General features: G+C 30.9%; 1 protein-coding gene across 7 annotated transcripts in view; it reads right to left on the reverse strand.

The window, feature by feature from the left end:
• The window catches only part of Gs2 (glutamine synthetase 2), a 200,833-nt gene extending 184,249 nt beyond the window's left edge, over positions 1 to 16,584 (reverse strand). For 3 of the 7 annotated variants that reach the window (XM_087416331.1, XM_011056241.2, XM_087416334.1), the window contains exon 1: positions 16,446 to 16,573. The gene's annotated coding sequence lies outside the window, so the exon portion shown is untranslated. Of the gene's footprint in view, positions 1 to 16,445 lie in introns of all 7 variants that reach the window. The other 4 variants (XM_011056240.2, XM_087416332.1, XM_011056242.2 and 1 more) reach the window with 3 other exon arrangements.
• Positions 16,585 to 16,912: the final 328 nt, after the last annotated feature.

Consider the following 16,912-nt stretch of genomic DNA (forward strand, 5'->3'; position numbering starts at 1 on the left):
ATCCGATTAGATCTGATTCGGATCGTTAATGAGTGAATTTTTCACTCATTGTCAGTCCTATTCGCCAACTTGCCAATGAAGGTGCCAATGAAGGTTTGCCATTTACTTATCCATTGTCCAATAAAATCAGATTGATTTTTCATTTTTTAAATTAGTGATATTCCTGTACATTTTTACTGAAAGCACATTAAATGGAAATCCTACTAATATTTTATTGTTTCTAAATCATTCTCAATAAGCTGTAATTTTGAAAACCGATAGATATTATTTATTCCTATTGAATTTCTATCGGTTTTTAATAGGTTTAAATAGTTTTTGATCGAAGATTTCAAGCAGAAAGTCGCGTGACTGTTAAAATTAAATGAATTTAAGAATAAGCAACTGATAATACGGTATTAATTTCATGATTTATTAGTTTCGTGGACATATTTATATGTTCAAAGCTTAATAATACTCGATTTTTATTTAAAACTGTGATTTTAATGTTATCATTCGAATTTGATTATCAATAGAGATGATAATTGCAGAGAAAATTGTAATTTTTCGTATAAGATATTATAACCCATATAGCACAGAATTTGCAGCAATATCGCCGCAATAACACTGCAATATTGTTACAACATATAATATTGCTACAATTTTTGTGCTGTAGGGGATTAAAGGTACACATACTTATTTATACAGCATTTATATAATAAAAAATCACGAATTTAATAATAAATTGTCGAAATATTTATTTTATTAATCGTAAATTTTTAATTGTCGGTAATGTCATCATTCTTCAATTATCCCCAGGCCTTATTGATAGTCACGAAAATTTGTCCAAGGTTGACAGTCTTTAATATCCATATAGCACAGAAAGATTGCAGATATATTGTTGTAATATTGCAAATAGATTGCACAATGTATTTGCAATATTGTTGCAATGTCATAGCATCATAAAAATGTCCGCCTTCAACAAAATTGCGCTGTAATATTGCTGTAGCAATGCTGCAGCGCAATGTATTTGCAACTATTATTAAAAATAATTCTTTTATTACTGAATATAATTTGAAATACGATTTGAAATGTAAGTAAAAAATACTGAAAAAGAACTAATCAATATATATTTTATATTATAATTTATTTTATATTATATTTTATACTTAATTGCAAATTTTATACGCAAAAAAAATTTATAAATTTTACATATGTAACAGGGACCCGGGCCGAATCGAAATCGAAACCGAAAACCGTTTCGGAATTCTTTTTTTTAGTGAACCGAAATCGAAACCAAATTTTATAAAGTTTATAATACCGAAACCGTAACCAAACTGGTAAAATTTTATGGTTTTTTTTGGTCCTTTTTTCAATTTTTAATTTTTGATTTTTGTTCTTAATCTTTGTTCTGCCCGTTCCTTCGTCCAAATCACCAATGTTTAATTCAGTATTACATCGCCAGCTCTCTTAACAACCAGAATGTAAATACTTCCAACACTTCATATGATATAAGAAATCTGGCAGGATTGCGAGACATATTTAATGTAAACTTTTTTTAAGATACTAGTATTTCTTTTATTTAGATCTTCCTCATCAACATGTTGCAAGAATTTATTCTAAGTGAAATTCAAGAATATGTATAGACTTTATGTAATAAATGAAATCTATCCATAAGAATCAAATAAGTTATAAGAAAGAACTGAAAGAAATATGCTTTAAATAATGTTTACGTAACTTTTATTCAGAGTCACGTGATCAGTTGACGCCTCTCTTCGACTGGGGTGTCTAGATTGAACAGATGAATACGCTCTCTTTCTTTTTCTCTTTTTCCTCCCCCTCCTCTTCCTTTTTCTTAATAGAATATATTTAAAGAATAAATAAAATAAAACGAGTAAGTAGAGCCGAAAAAAATCGTTAAAATATCATAATTTTTACGATTTCGGTTTTCTTTACTAGTAAAGAAAACCGAAACTGGAACATTTATTTGATATTTTATTAAACCAGAACCGGAACTGAATTGAAAAAAAAATCTTTCCATTTCCGGATCCCTGATATGTAAATATATATATATATATATATATTAGGTGTTGGAATTAATTCGTAGCGTTTTACAAGAGATGGCACAAGCAGTACACTATTTCGTTGTTACCTATAGTTCTGTATACATTGTAAACATCTATCATAGGACGTCATTTGCCGTACATAACCTTTCTTGAAATCATAAATAACAATACTGTATAATTCAATTTTTTTGAATATGTCAAAATTTGTGCCAGATAAAGTGTTTTTGCGGGGAGTTTTGCTTCATTATTTTAATATGAACAAAAGTGCAGCTGAAGCTCATCGTATTTTAGTGGATGTGTATAGTGAACATGCTCTGGCTGAGCAAACGTGTAGGAAGTGGTTTGCACGTTTTCAAGCTGGTGATTTCGACTTGGATGACAAGGAGCGACCTGGTCAGCCGAAAAAATTTGAAGATAACGATTTGCAGGCACTGCTCAATGAAAACTCATGTCAAACACTTAAAGAATTATCTACGTCATTGGAAGTTGACTTCTCAACAATAGGAAAACGTCTTAAAAGTTTGGGCATGATCCAGAAGGAAGGACATTGGGTCCCATATGAATTGAAACCAAGGGATATTGAGAGACGTTTTCTCACGTGCGAACTGCTGCTTCAACGGCAGAAAAGAAAAGGTTTTTTGCATCGGATTGTTACCGGTGACGAAAAGTGGATCCATTATGACAATCCAAAGCGCAGAAAGTCATGGGTTAAGCCCGGCGAACCATCAACATCAGTGGCAAAGCCCAATATCCATGGCTCAAAGCTCCTGCTCTGTATTTGGTGGGATCAGAAGGGTGTCATATACTACGAACTGCTAAAACCGCATGAAACCGTTACTGGAGATCTCTACCGACGGCAACTGATGCGCTTGAGCCGTGCATTGAAGCAAAAACGGTCGGAATACTTCGAAAGACACGATAAAGTCATCTTGCTGCACGACAATGCTCGCCCACACGTTGCAAAACCGGTAAAAACATACCTGGAAACACTTAAATGGGAAGTGCTACCGCACCCGCCGTATTCTCCTGATATTGCACCTAGCGACTACCACTTGTTTCGATCATTAGCTCATAGCTTGTGCGAGCAGAAGTTCACATCTTACGAAGATTGTACAAAATGGTTCGATTCCTGGATTTCATCTAAAGATGAACAGTTCTTCCGACGCGGTATTCATTCACTGCCCGAAAGATGGTCAAAAGTAGTAGAAAGTGATGGGAAGTACTTTCATTAATGTATTTTTTAATGCTCATGTGAAATAAATAACATTCTTTCATTAAAAAAACGCTACGAATTAATTCCAACACCTAATATATATATATATATATATATATATATATATATATATATATACGAGGTCTGTTCAAAAACTATCGCGAATTTTGTGTTTCAAAAATTATTTATTTATTCATGAATATCTATTTTGTCCCCTTCAAAGTAATCCCCATCAGATATTATACACTTGTGCCAACATTTTTTCCAATCCTCGAAGCACTTCAAAAAATCATTTTTTGTGATCTTGTTCAGCTCCTCCTTCGATGCCGTCTTTATCTCCTCAATCGTAGCGTACCGTCGTTTTTTCATGAGCCTCTTCAGTTTCGGGAACAAGAAAAAGTCACAGGGGGCCAGATCTGGGGAATACGGTGACTGCGGCATCATTAGTGTGTTGTTTTTGGCCAAAAATTCGCGCACAAGCAACGATGTGTGAGCAGGGGCGTTATCATGGTGCAAAAGCCAATTTTTGTTCTTCCACAAATCCGGGCGTTTCTGGCGGATTGCTTTGCGCAAATATGTTTAGTTCCTCAGCAACTTCTCTAACAGTGATTCGACGATTGGCCAATACTATTTTCTTCACTTCATCAATGTTTTCGTCTGTTGTTGACGTGCTCGGGCGTCCGGCACGCTCTTCGTCGTTCACATCTTCTCGGCCCTCTGAGAACATTTTGTATCACCGATAAACGTTGCTTCAGTCCAAGGTAGCTTCACCATATGCCACAGTCAACATTCGGAATGCGTCCGCGCACTTAATTTTGTTTTTCACACAAAATTTGATACAGATTCTTTGATCCATTTTTTGGAATAGGCAAAAATCGAAGACGAGTCAAAACACGTGCAAGCAAAGCAACTGTCAAAAATTAACTGAACATTCAAAATGGCCGAACTTGTCGGCATAAGTGAGAGACATGAGTACCAACATAACGCCATAAAAAAATCGAAAATCGAATATACGTAACCCGCGGAAATTCAAAATTCGCGATACTTTTTGAACAGACCTCGTATATATATATATATATATACTTTGCACTTTTTCGCAAATATATATTTTACACTTTATGCAGATATGCCTATCTTGTATATGTTCTTAACTAATGAAATGGAAATAATAAAAATTCCATGTATTCTATTTCGTTTTCTTTGTCATATTCAAAAAATTTTTTTAATTCATATATTCCAAAAAATTATGAGAGTTGATTATAAAGTTTGAAAAATTTTGCAGCAACAACAAATGTTTCAACGAACACTTGGCTCCCGCACACTGGACGTCACATTTTGCTACGCGGCAAGTGTTTCCGCGTCCAGTGTGCAGAAGCCATAAATTAATTGGAAATAATTAACAATCATATAACGTATAATTGATGTACATTTCCACAGTAGTTCATTACTCAAAAGCCAAAATATTTTTTAATATCTCTATAACAATACTGTGAGATTTGTAAAAGTTGTTACATTTCAATCAGGCAGATTGTTCCAGTGTAATAACACTTATCCCATTGAAAACAATTTTTTTTCTTCTACAGAATGATCATGCACAATTCTATAAATAAATTGTCAACTTTGAAGACAGCGCTGTGCAGCGCCATTGTTAATTCACTCTTACATGTATAAATCACACGGATAATAACATTAGTGTTTTCACATAATTTATGCAATATTCACAAACAAGATGCATACAAACATATATGTGAACATATATGTGAACTAAACCAAGAACAGCTCGGAATCAGATTTATCTCTTTCTATCATATTGAGTCAGCAGTCTAATTATAAAAATCTGTGGAATAGTGCAATCTTACAAAAAGAGACAAACAGAGGATTTGTAAATATAAAAACATATGCGACAGCAGCAAAGAAAGCTAAAGATGGCCATCTGTCTGTGAGAAAAGTAATAAATCCGTGTAATATTAATTTTATGACTTTCCAACATTAACTTTAATAACTAATTAGTTAAATTTAAATAAAGAAAACATTATTGTAATAATATATTTTCTGAATTTGATATTGTAAAATAAATATTTTTTAGGTAATTATATCGAATAGGGGATCCCCTCCCTCCTATAATTTTGACTTTGACATATATTGTCAAGGTTATAACCCTGAGTAATCTCCAATAAGTTTTAGCTGTCGCTTGTCCTTCATTAAAAAATTATTAACAAAAAAGTTTAAGAAAAAACGCCCTTATGATATCTCTTTTCCACCATATAAAACAGAAATTTTCTGTTTTAAATATTATATTTTACAACTTTCCACGCAAAGCGTGGAACGACTCCCACCAATCCTCCCCCCCTGCTTGGGGATGCACGATTTTCATATTTTTTTATATAATTTTTATTCTTAGAACAGAAAATTTTTTCCTTTACTTTGCATACATGGTTTACGATACATGGTTTGGTAAGGATTAGGTTATTATACACCCATGGGTATATAGTAACCTAATCCTAATCAAACCATGTATCGGATTCGGTTAGAGTTATTATATATCTATGGGTATATAATAATCTAATCCTAATCCTCTCCTAAATTACATATTTACTCAAATTTTTTGTCAAACAGTGAACTTGTGAAAAGTTACGCGCCACTAGGCAATGGGAGAGGTGGAATGCAGTAGGTGGATATAGATAATTTAAAACATTTCTGAACATTTTCTGATGTTATATATAGCCAAAATAAGACGTTATTTTTTTCCAACTTTTTTTGTTAATAATTTTTTAATGAAGGACGAGCGACGGCTAAAATCTGCTGAAGGTTACTTGGAGTCACGACCTTGACAATATATGTCAAGGTCAAGGTTATAGAGGAGGAGTCTCCTATTCGGTATATTTACCATTTTTTATTAAGCATTTCGTGTTCGATTTCACTAATCTTGAATTTGCTTTTATATATATATATATATATATATATATATATATATATATACGTATATATATATAACAGCAAATTCAAGATATATATATATACAAGTATATATAGATATGTGTATATTTATATATATTTCAATTATTTCAGTATTCATATATATATATATATATATATATATATATATTTTTTTTAGGTGTTGGAATTAATTCGTAGCGTTTTACAAGTGATGGGAAGTACTTTCATTAATGTATTTTTTAATGCTCATGTGAAATAAATAACATTCTTTCATTAAAAAACGCTACGAATTAATTCCAACACCTAATATATACACGTTTTATGATTACTATTACAAAAAGTGTGTGCGGGCTCCCTTAACAGTTTAGCGTAATGTATAGAAATTTGGTCTCGACGGTGTTAAAATAAGCGCAATGATATTATATAGCACAAAACTGGCTGTGTTTCTTTAAGGTCCATCTATATATAGCGTATATAAGCTCCTTACGATGAGTGTAACGCTCGTCGTAATAATTATCGTAAGCTTGTCACAAGATTCAACTTCGGCTGCTTTCCTTTTAGGAGACACAAATCGATACAGTTTAACACACTTGAACACATTTTGCCACATTTAAATGGAACGCGATATGTATAGTATGTGTGCAAATTTTTAATATCTAACTTTTTAAAAGATTTTAGTTAAAGATGGTCAAAGAACAGAATAAAATGATAGCTGGTTTGCATATGCATTCTAATATTGTCAAATTCGTCAAAATCACACTTAACGCATTCTGATTCTCCTCCCTAGCAGAAGCGAAATGTGTCGATTGAATTTGAACAAAATTGTAAATGGAAAGCCATGTGTTGATTTGTGTCAAGTATATCGATTGTGTCTCCTAAAAGGAAAGTAGCCTTATGCCTAAATTCTAAGCAGAATCATAAGACTCGTAACTCGTTCTAAAACTTGTGACTAATATTCTAATTTTATGCGTATGTATCGTAAGACATACAATTATTCGTAAATATCTACTTCTAAATTTTATGGCCAGTAAGAAGTTGTCCGTAAAAGTATTGTATAAAGATATACATAAGCATTTAAAATTTTTACAAGTCTTACAAGAATATGTTACAAGCCTTACGATGATTAGACCCATTAAACTTCTTACGATTACGATGCTTGTCTGGCGATATGATAGTTAATGAGAATGAGATTGATTGATAGACCGAATCCATCACCTTCGGTAATGTTTTTTTCATTATTTATAAAAAAAATGGTACTTATTACAATGTCATTTGGCCCTAATATTCTGTTTCGCTATTAGCTGCGTTACGATCTTATGTAGACAGACAATGGGTGAATTCAAGACGGCAAAGCGGCTAGGCATACTTACTGAGTAATGAATATGATTGGTTGGATTTATACAGTAACAATCAATTATTTCATTTGCTCGGCGAGCAGGCTAGCCGCTTTGTCAATCTGAACGCGCGTCAATGTTTACGGTAGCTTCTTTTCTTATAACCGCTTATGATCACAGCGTTACGATAGATATGTAGATGGACTCATGATGTAAGAATACAAGATGTATCATTGCGCATAATGGCGATAGCAATATTGGAAACAACCAATCAAATTTTGGCCTCTATGTACTTTCCTGCGTATAATAACGTTGCTCTATTGGAATAGCCAATCAAATTTTGGTCTCAAATTCACTCTCCTACTACGCATCCTCGGAAATGGTACACTTTGTCTTTTTATATCACAGATGGCTTTAACTAGCCAGCAGAAGACCGAGGTTATCAAATATCAATAATGTATGAATCAAACAAGTTCTATGCTCAATCGATAGCTTGTACTCGGATTGTATAAAAAAAGTTTTATTTTTTCTCTACATACCCTATAAATGAAAATTGCGACGCAAAGTAATATAATCAGTATTATATTTCTCATTTGAGAAAAACAGAGATATCGCTTAAAATTTTTTTTTCTACTGAGGCCAGTTATCAAAACCAATCAGTTAAAATGGCATAAGCATGACTAAATCTGTCACAAGAAAACATTTATACTTACCGACTAAAAGATTGCAACAGATTTTTTTCTGGTTTTCGGAATGCAGCCTACTCACCGAGTGATTGGTTTTTACTTACGGATCCATAAGTAAGAACCAATTGCTCGATGAGTAGACTGCATTCCGAAATCCAAAAAAAGATGTTACAGCTTTTTAATGAGTCGGTGAGTGTACACGCACCGGCAGGAATAGTGGCGCGCGACGCTACGCACTCGTACCAAAGGGCACACGTATGTTTCAGTGTTACTGGAAATTTATAAATGCATGTAAAGCTATTACAATGAGTCTCAAAATTACACGTAATGTTGTAATTATGCACAAAAATTTTTTACAGTATTAAAAATTTTTATGCATAATTACAACATTTTGTGCATAAAAGTATTATGAATATTGGCGAGCGAGAGATATCTCATTCGTACTAGTAACATGTGTGAGACAACGAAAGAACACCGCGAGCCGGCATCACATCCAATTACGTTTTCTCTCTCAATCGCCTTGCGCTAAGGATAGAATATCGGAGCGCTCTCCATTAGTTTCTCCCTTCACGCCCTTCCGTTCCTCGCCTCCTCCTCGTTTCCAGTAACACATACATGTGCGCTTCGGTATGAGTGTGTAACGCCGCGCGTCGAACGCCAGGAGACACCATTTCTGCCAGTGCATGTACACTACATAAGTAGAGCAGGACTCGGCACGATTTACACTTTTCGGCTGATTTTTAACACGGCTTTGCCTTCCGCTACTCTTCTCACCTCATCAGTCCGCATGCAGTCCAAATGCCGCTTATGGCTTCTGCACACAGAATGCGGCACCGCTTGTCGCGCAACGGAAGTTGACACAATAGCCAATCAACGTCTCGCTTGCTTGGAAATAATAAATATATAATTTCCACCGCGTAACAAAAGTTGAACTCGATCCAACTATTCGCGCAGCGGAAGTAATATTACATAATTTCTAGAAGTTTTGCATGGTGAGGCCGACTTAAGAATAATTATTGGTTAGTGCGACAACTTCCGCCGCGCGGCAAACGTTGCCGCATTCTGTGTGCAGAAGCCATTAGAAGTGTATAATGCTTGTAGACATAAGATGCATCCGCTTTGGGCGCTCACATTGTAAACTTCATTTATTCTTTTTTTTTTCATTCATTATATAACTAAGATAGAATGAAGCAACGTGCATAAGACTGAGCGCTTACGCGCGTTGCTTCTATCTTAGTTATATAATGAACGGAAAAAAAAATAAAATAAAATGAAGTATACAGCGTGAGCGCCCAAAACGGATGGACTCATGCCTACGAGCGTTATATTATACGTCGAGCGGCATGCCATTTTAAATGTGCGCGAGATTATAAGGTGAGAAGCGTAGCGAAAGGCAGAGCCGAACTCAAAAATCGGCCGAAAAGTGCAAATCGTGTCAAATGCTGATATAGAGCAATGTGGATAAAACAAGGAAAATTGCAGATATTATTACATGTATTCATATGTTAATATAAATTCCGTAATGTAGTTCACCATGAAATTGAGACTAATAATGACAGATTGAATTTCTTAGATTCCACCATCATAATTGATAACAATTTAATTATTTTTGACAGATTTCAGAAACCAACGTGTTCAGGAAAATTTCTTAATTTTTACTCTCACCATCCATTATATCATAAAAGGGGCGTTATCATAGACTCGGTAAACAGAATCATATTGTTGTCTTATCCCAGTTTCCAAGAAAAAAATTTCATTGATATTATTACATTGATATTAACACATTTTTAGAAAATGGCTATTCACTTCAGTTTATTTTTTTCACCATTAATAATAGATTGAATTATCATATTCATAATAATAATAGTACACAAGTTTCTCACACACCTAATAAAAATATAGTTACTAAAAAGTTTTTACCATCCCATATGTTAAGTCCATCTCAGAACTTTATGCTAGTTGCTTTTAAAATGAACTCTAAATTGCCTTTTTCCATTCCAAACACCTTAAAAAAAAATCACATTAAAAGAGGCAAAGATCAACTTGACTTCTTCTCTCATCAAGAAATAATCTATAAAATATCTTGTATAGATTGTTGATGCCAGTTATGTTGGTCAAACGAAGAGAAAGTTGAAAACTAGACTACAAGAACACATCTGATATAAAGAAAAAGACGGGATTGATATTAGTCATTACGAACCATCGGGTTAATTGTAATCATGAATTCAATTGAGACAAAGTAAGAATTCTCGATAAAGAATCCTATAATAAACGCTTGATATCGGAAGTTCATATAAAGAAGCAAAGACAGGATTTAAATAGAAAGAATGACACTAAATCATTACATGAATCTTATCTTCTTATTCAATCTCTTTCTCCTTCCTAGATTTTTGTTCTTTTCCCCGTCTCTTAAATTATCCTTTTCTTATTAATTCTTATCCCCTCCTTTATATTTCTTTTCCCCTTCTTTATACCTCTAACTTTCCGTTATTTCTCATTACCATTGAATGTCAAGGAAGCTCCATCGAAATTTGTTTCTTTTACGTATTTTTGTACGTTTAAACTGATTCTTATTTTGAATTTTAAATACTTGTACTAATCGTAAGATTTTATATTCTGACTATCTTATTTTTATTTCTGAATATTGGAACTAACTTTAAGATTATTTCTAAGGTATTTATTCTATAACATTCTCTATTTTATTCTTACTTTTTATTTTATTCTTGTATATATTTTATGAGATTTATATTAACTAATATCATTTATTTCATACTTTTATATTGTTATATTAACAGACTGAATTATTTGTTGTTTTTTATCGACACTAACTTCATGTAATTTTATCAAACTTTTGCAACTGCATGTTAAAAGCGAGTAATCTTCGTTTCCATTATACTTATAATGACTATGTTAAAGATTATGCCTCTTGAGTATGACAGCAAGATGCTATTTAATACTAATGCAATAACCACAGGATGCAATTATACCATTATTTTTTACATTAAGCTGAAATCTGTATCTCTTCTTATTAACTTTTAGTTTTAAGCCGTTGATATTTCAAATATGTTTATACAAATATTTTATTGAAAGATATTACACGATTATTACATTGAGAATGATTCGATCGGAGTTGAAAAGCCATTTATTTTAATTTGTTGTATTTTGTTTCGTCTATTAATATACAATATTTTGCTTATTTATATTTTATTTTTATTCTCATGGTTCGTAATCCTTCTTAATATATTTCTAATTAATTTATTATTTGAACTATTCACATTATGTATTTTAAATTCTGTAATATTTGTGTGCGGTAGTATTTTCTATGACATATAAATTTAGATTGGCTGCAAAGTATAGTGTCGATACTCGACACAAGCATTGTCATCCTACATAATACCATAATGCCACCAAGAAACTCATAGTAAAAAAAAGTTTACATTGATTTTCTAACTGGTTGCGTCTTCTCTCCAGCAAAGTTGATTGATCATTTTACAGAGAGACATTTCGGATATTAAACATGATGAAATATCTAATGTGAATACTGTCGTCTAACATCTTATTACTCATCACTGAATTATCTGTATTGTACTGAAGATAGCTAAAAAGTTAGTCAAAATATATATACTAATTTTTAATTAAGTACGAGAGATACAATTTAATGACATTGAAATTTATCGCGTACATAATACAGCGCTAATTCCCAAAGCCAAACTTACATATGTATGTACTTACATATGTATTGATTTTCTTCCGTGATTTTCTTTTTCAAAAATCTGGATTTATATCGCGGAAAACTTATATCGTTGTTGATATTATGCCATGTAATTACACGACGATATTTTGTAAAGAATTACTGCAGATAAGTCATTCCAATTATTTACATATCTATAAGGCGCGGCACTTGCCGCGAACACACGCAGATTAACTTCGCGACAGTGTGTCTGGTGCATAAAGCTTTCATGAGATTCGACATTTTTCTATTCTCGCGATGTAGGTCAGTGTCAGCGGCGAGTGGTTCATTTACTTACGGCACGTTACAAAAGATCGCCCTTGTACAGCATATCGTGCACCACTGACAGGACAGCTTATCAGAAAAATTAGCATTGCGGCATTATAATGTATGATCTTTAAGGAAAAATATGTATTATTTGCAAGAATAAAAATTGCAATGTTTTTAATTTAATTCACACTTTTATTATATTCCCCTTATATATACAGGGTGATTTTAACATATTTCGTCACCCATTATGAGCAGGTAAAGTGACTCGAACTGAGTCGAAAAGTCCTCTACCATTTTGCAATTTTCATAATAGTTAACAAAATATAATATTAGTTACTAAAAAATTGCCAAATATTGGTCTTGAATAATTTTTTATTCAAATACTATCAACTTTATAGAAAAGCTGCAAGAGAACAAAAATCATTTATTTTTTTCTCATAAAGTTCTGAAAATTTTTTCAGAATTTTTTAATACCGTATTTTCTCATGTTGATGAAAATAAGAAAATGCAGTACTAAAAAGTTGATAAAAAATTCTGAAAAAATGTTTAGAGTTTTATGAGAAGAAAACAAATGATTTTTGTCTCTTGCAGTTTTTCTATAAAGTTGATAGTATGACTTTTCGACTCAGTTCGATTCACTCTATCTGCTCATGATGGGTGACAAATATGTTAAAATCACCCTATAGAAATCTACTTCAATTAGATTGCATATATATTATTTACAATTAGAAATTTAACAAATTCAAGAATAAAAGATGAACATATATGTTTCATTAAACTGTTGTATAAGTAAGTAATGAATCTCATCTCTATCAAATATTAAATTAGAATTTTTTTCTGTGTTGGAATAATTTTTTTAATTATTTTAACTCACATTTATAAAATATTCTATTAATTTGATATTATGTAATATTCATCAAATTGAAAATTTTTATATTTTTTGAGAAAATTGTTGTAAAATTTATGTCAGGATATGAAGAAAATTCGATTTCTACATTTAATAAAGATATGTTATTTTATATTTCTGTTCTGTTTCATCGTGTGCATAACCAAGCGACTCAAAATCATTTAAAATATTACGTAGGAATGATTAACAAATAGTTGATTTATTACCGTATTCAATTCTTAACAAGAAAACATGTGTATGTATGTACAACATATATATACATGTGACACAACATTAATACGTGGAGAACAGAAAGACAACTAAACAGTCATATAAATTTATTATTATGAATAATATGAACGACATTTTGATGTAACGCGTACATGCAAGTCTTAAATAAAGATTCATAAGCTCATATCACAGTTAATATCGTTTGTTTACAAGTTATCTATTTTTCTTAATGTACTTATCGTATACTTTTTTCATTTTCTGATATAAATTTTATGAAAATTTTCTCAACACGTATAAAAATTTTCAATTTGATGAATATATAATAACAAATTAATAGAATAATTTATAAACATAAGTAGAAATAATTTTCAAAAATATTTCAGACAATGTTTCAATACAAAGACAAAAAAAATTCTTGTTTAAAATTTGGCGGAGAAGAAATGCGTCATTCATTTCTGTTTACAATATTTCGTAACTATGTTACTTTATGATAAAATAATCTTGGCAATTATATACACTTATGTAATAGTACTTATGAGATATATTTACGAACGCAAGGGTAATTAAATATATGACTCAAACGCCTTGATTTTAACCACTATATGTATATTGTGGTATATATACTATGTGTATATTTTTTGTTATAATAATGCATGTCACCCAAAGTTATACAATCACTCAAGTTTATACAATAATTATAATAAATAACAAAGCCTAAAGTAATAATAAGAAAACCTTGCAATTTGCAACATGGAATTATTAAAGCATTTTCCAAACTTTCAAAATAAAATATTACAGTATTTATCATATATTTTTGCAACGATTACTCGAAAAATATATTATTAATTAAGATATAATTATATCTATTACAGCATTGTGTTACTCAATGAATAGTTGTCATGTTATTAATGTATAACTATTTTATTATTGAGAAACATTTCAATGTCATGTTTCATCTACTATTATATATACATCTTTTCATAATTTACATCTTTTTTACTAATGTCACAAGTAAATTATTTAATGTAATAAATTTACAATATATTATAAATACAAGAAATTTTATATTTCAATACTCTAAAACATCGGTATGGATTGAACACTACGCGGTATATCTATATAATTCTCATTGTGTTGATATTAATACCAATGTGATGTAGATAATACCATAGGTTTTAAATCCATATCATGATGTTGATATAAACATCAAGGATTATAAATCCACACCATGTTAATTGTTATTCTCACTACGTTAATGTTAATATTAACACTAACGTAGTGAGAATTATACAGACATGGTGTTAAATATACTACATCGATATTTTTTAGAGTATAATAAATAATACGATTAAAACACTGATGCAAAATGCAATAAAAATAAGCTATTATTTAAATTTCAAATAGAAAATGAAAAAAAAAAAATTTACATTTATCTTTTATGCTACAAATTTAAAAATATAATCTTTTAGTAGAATATTGGTGTTAAAAATTAGCTACTATACATATACAGAATGTTTGACGAAGTAACGATAAAATCTCGTATAGGGCTAAACTGAGTTACAAAGTCCTCTATCATTTTGCAATAGTTAATAAGATATCAACTAAAAATTATGATATTAGTTTTCAATAATTTTGTACTCGAGTACTATTAACTTTACAAAAAAAAAAAAGCAAAAGACATGAATTATTTATTTTCTTCTCATAGAGCTATAAGAATTTTTTAATCAACTTTTTAGTACTGCATTTTCTTATATTAGCAACTATTTTTACCAACATGAGAAAATATGATACTAAAAAATTCTGAAAAAATGTTTAGAGTTCTATGAGAAAAAAATAAACAATTTTTGTCACTTGCTATTTTTCTATAAAGTTGATAGTACTCGAGTATAAAATTATTAAAGATCAATATTCGGCGATTTTTAGTAAATAATATCTTGTCAACTATTGTGAAAATTGTAAAATGATAGAGGACTTTTCGACTCAGTTCTATCCCAATGTGAGAGTTTTATCATTACTTATCAAACATCTTGTATATCTGGAGACACGTTAACGTCTCCCAAATATATTTTTTTCTTCTCTCATGAAAAAGACGTTACAGTGTATTCTTTACAAGAAGGAAGAAACTTATGTAAAAAAATACTGTTCTTTCTAAATAAACTAATGTTATTAAAAAATGTATAATGAAGAATAGAAATTTTTACAATTCAAATAAAATAACAATCATCTCCGCACTTGATGAGTGTACTTGATGTGTAAACATGAATATGTATTTTTTTCGATTTATGTCTTTCAGATCATCGAGTTTTTCTTCGCAAAATTAAAAAAAATCTTGTTTCCTTGTTTTGGTGTCAATAAGTTATAACTTTAACTTTACAATATTTATTTCAATTATTAATTATCTATAGATCTATATATCAATTAATCAATCTATTTACTTATCTCTATTTAGTCTTAATTACACAGTACGATAAAAATCGATTTTTTTTTCTCCCATGAAAAAATCAAAGAAATTCTGAAAGTAGATGTAAAAAACGTTAATAATAAAAAACTTGATCTGGTAAAACGCCGAGACGTTTTTTACATCAACTTTCAGAATCTCTTTGATTTTTTTCATGGGAAGGAATGTGTGTTGTACTATGTTATTTATAAAGATTTAATTTCAATTTATTTGGTTATTTAATCAAAGTAATTTAAAAAATTCAATTTTTTTTGTTTGTTTTTTTGTGTGATAAAATTTTCAAAAATATATTGTAGAAATACACTGCTGGCAAGTGTAAAACAATGGCTATTGCAACAATAAAAAAAACGCGTCATATTGAATAAAAATTTGCAGGATGGATAGGTTATAGTAGAATATAAAAAAAGTTATTTCTAATAAAATTATTAAATACTTCTATACTTCTAAATTTTATATACCTTATGTATCACGTAAATTTTATTTTAAAAAAATTTTTGAATTTGACGATATTTGAATGTTTTATTATGATGTTGCTTTTATCACGTTATAAATTTTTTCAGAAAATTATTTGTTACTTAGAAAACTATACAAAATTGTCAGACAATCGTGAAATAACTTCATGGAAATTGACCACTGGTTGCATTCAGCAAGAACTCACCTTTAGTTGGTCCACCGAAATGAGGGCTGCTTACTCATACACTGTACTAGGTGTTCTAGGACGTTACTACTGTGATCTAGCTTTGTGGTAGCTCGCGATACTTATGTAGGGAAGCTTTTCAGCGCAAGCGTCACTCACCTCCCGCTAGCTGGTTTCCACCTCTCCGTGATATGCATGATTATCCCCCATGGTCGCGTGTCCATCATAAATCGTTATATGTCCGGAAATTTTTCTCGCGATGCTTGTAAATTATGCAAATTGGACACGCAAGAATCAGGGGACCAAAGATTTTTGCGATCAAAACTCCATGAAATGAGATATTCTCTTAAGGTGGTTCTTTATTAAAGTGCCGAAAATTTGGAGTGCCTCACCAGAGCCCACCTAAAATTACAAATATTTACATAAATATTTGGATAAAATATTAAAACTATACCTATATAATGTATACCGTAATGAAATAGGATGGA

This window comes from Acromyrmex echinatior, unplaced genomic scaffold (genome assembly GCF_024713525.1).
Source record: "Acromyrmex echinatior isolate Ae372 unplaced genomic scaffold, ASM2471352v2 Scaffold20, whole genome shotgun sequence".
Classification (NCBI taxonomy): Eukaryota; Metazoa; Arthropoda; class Insecta; order Hymenoptera; family Formicidae; genus Acromyrmex; species Acromyrmex echinatior.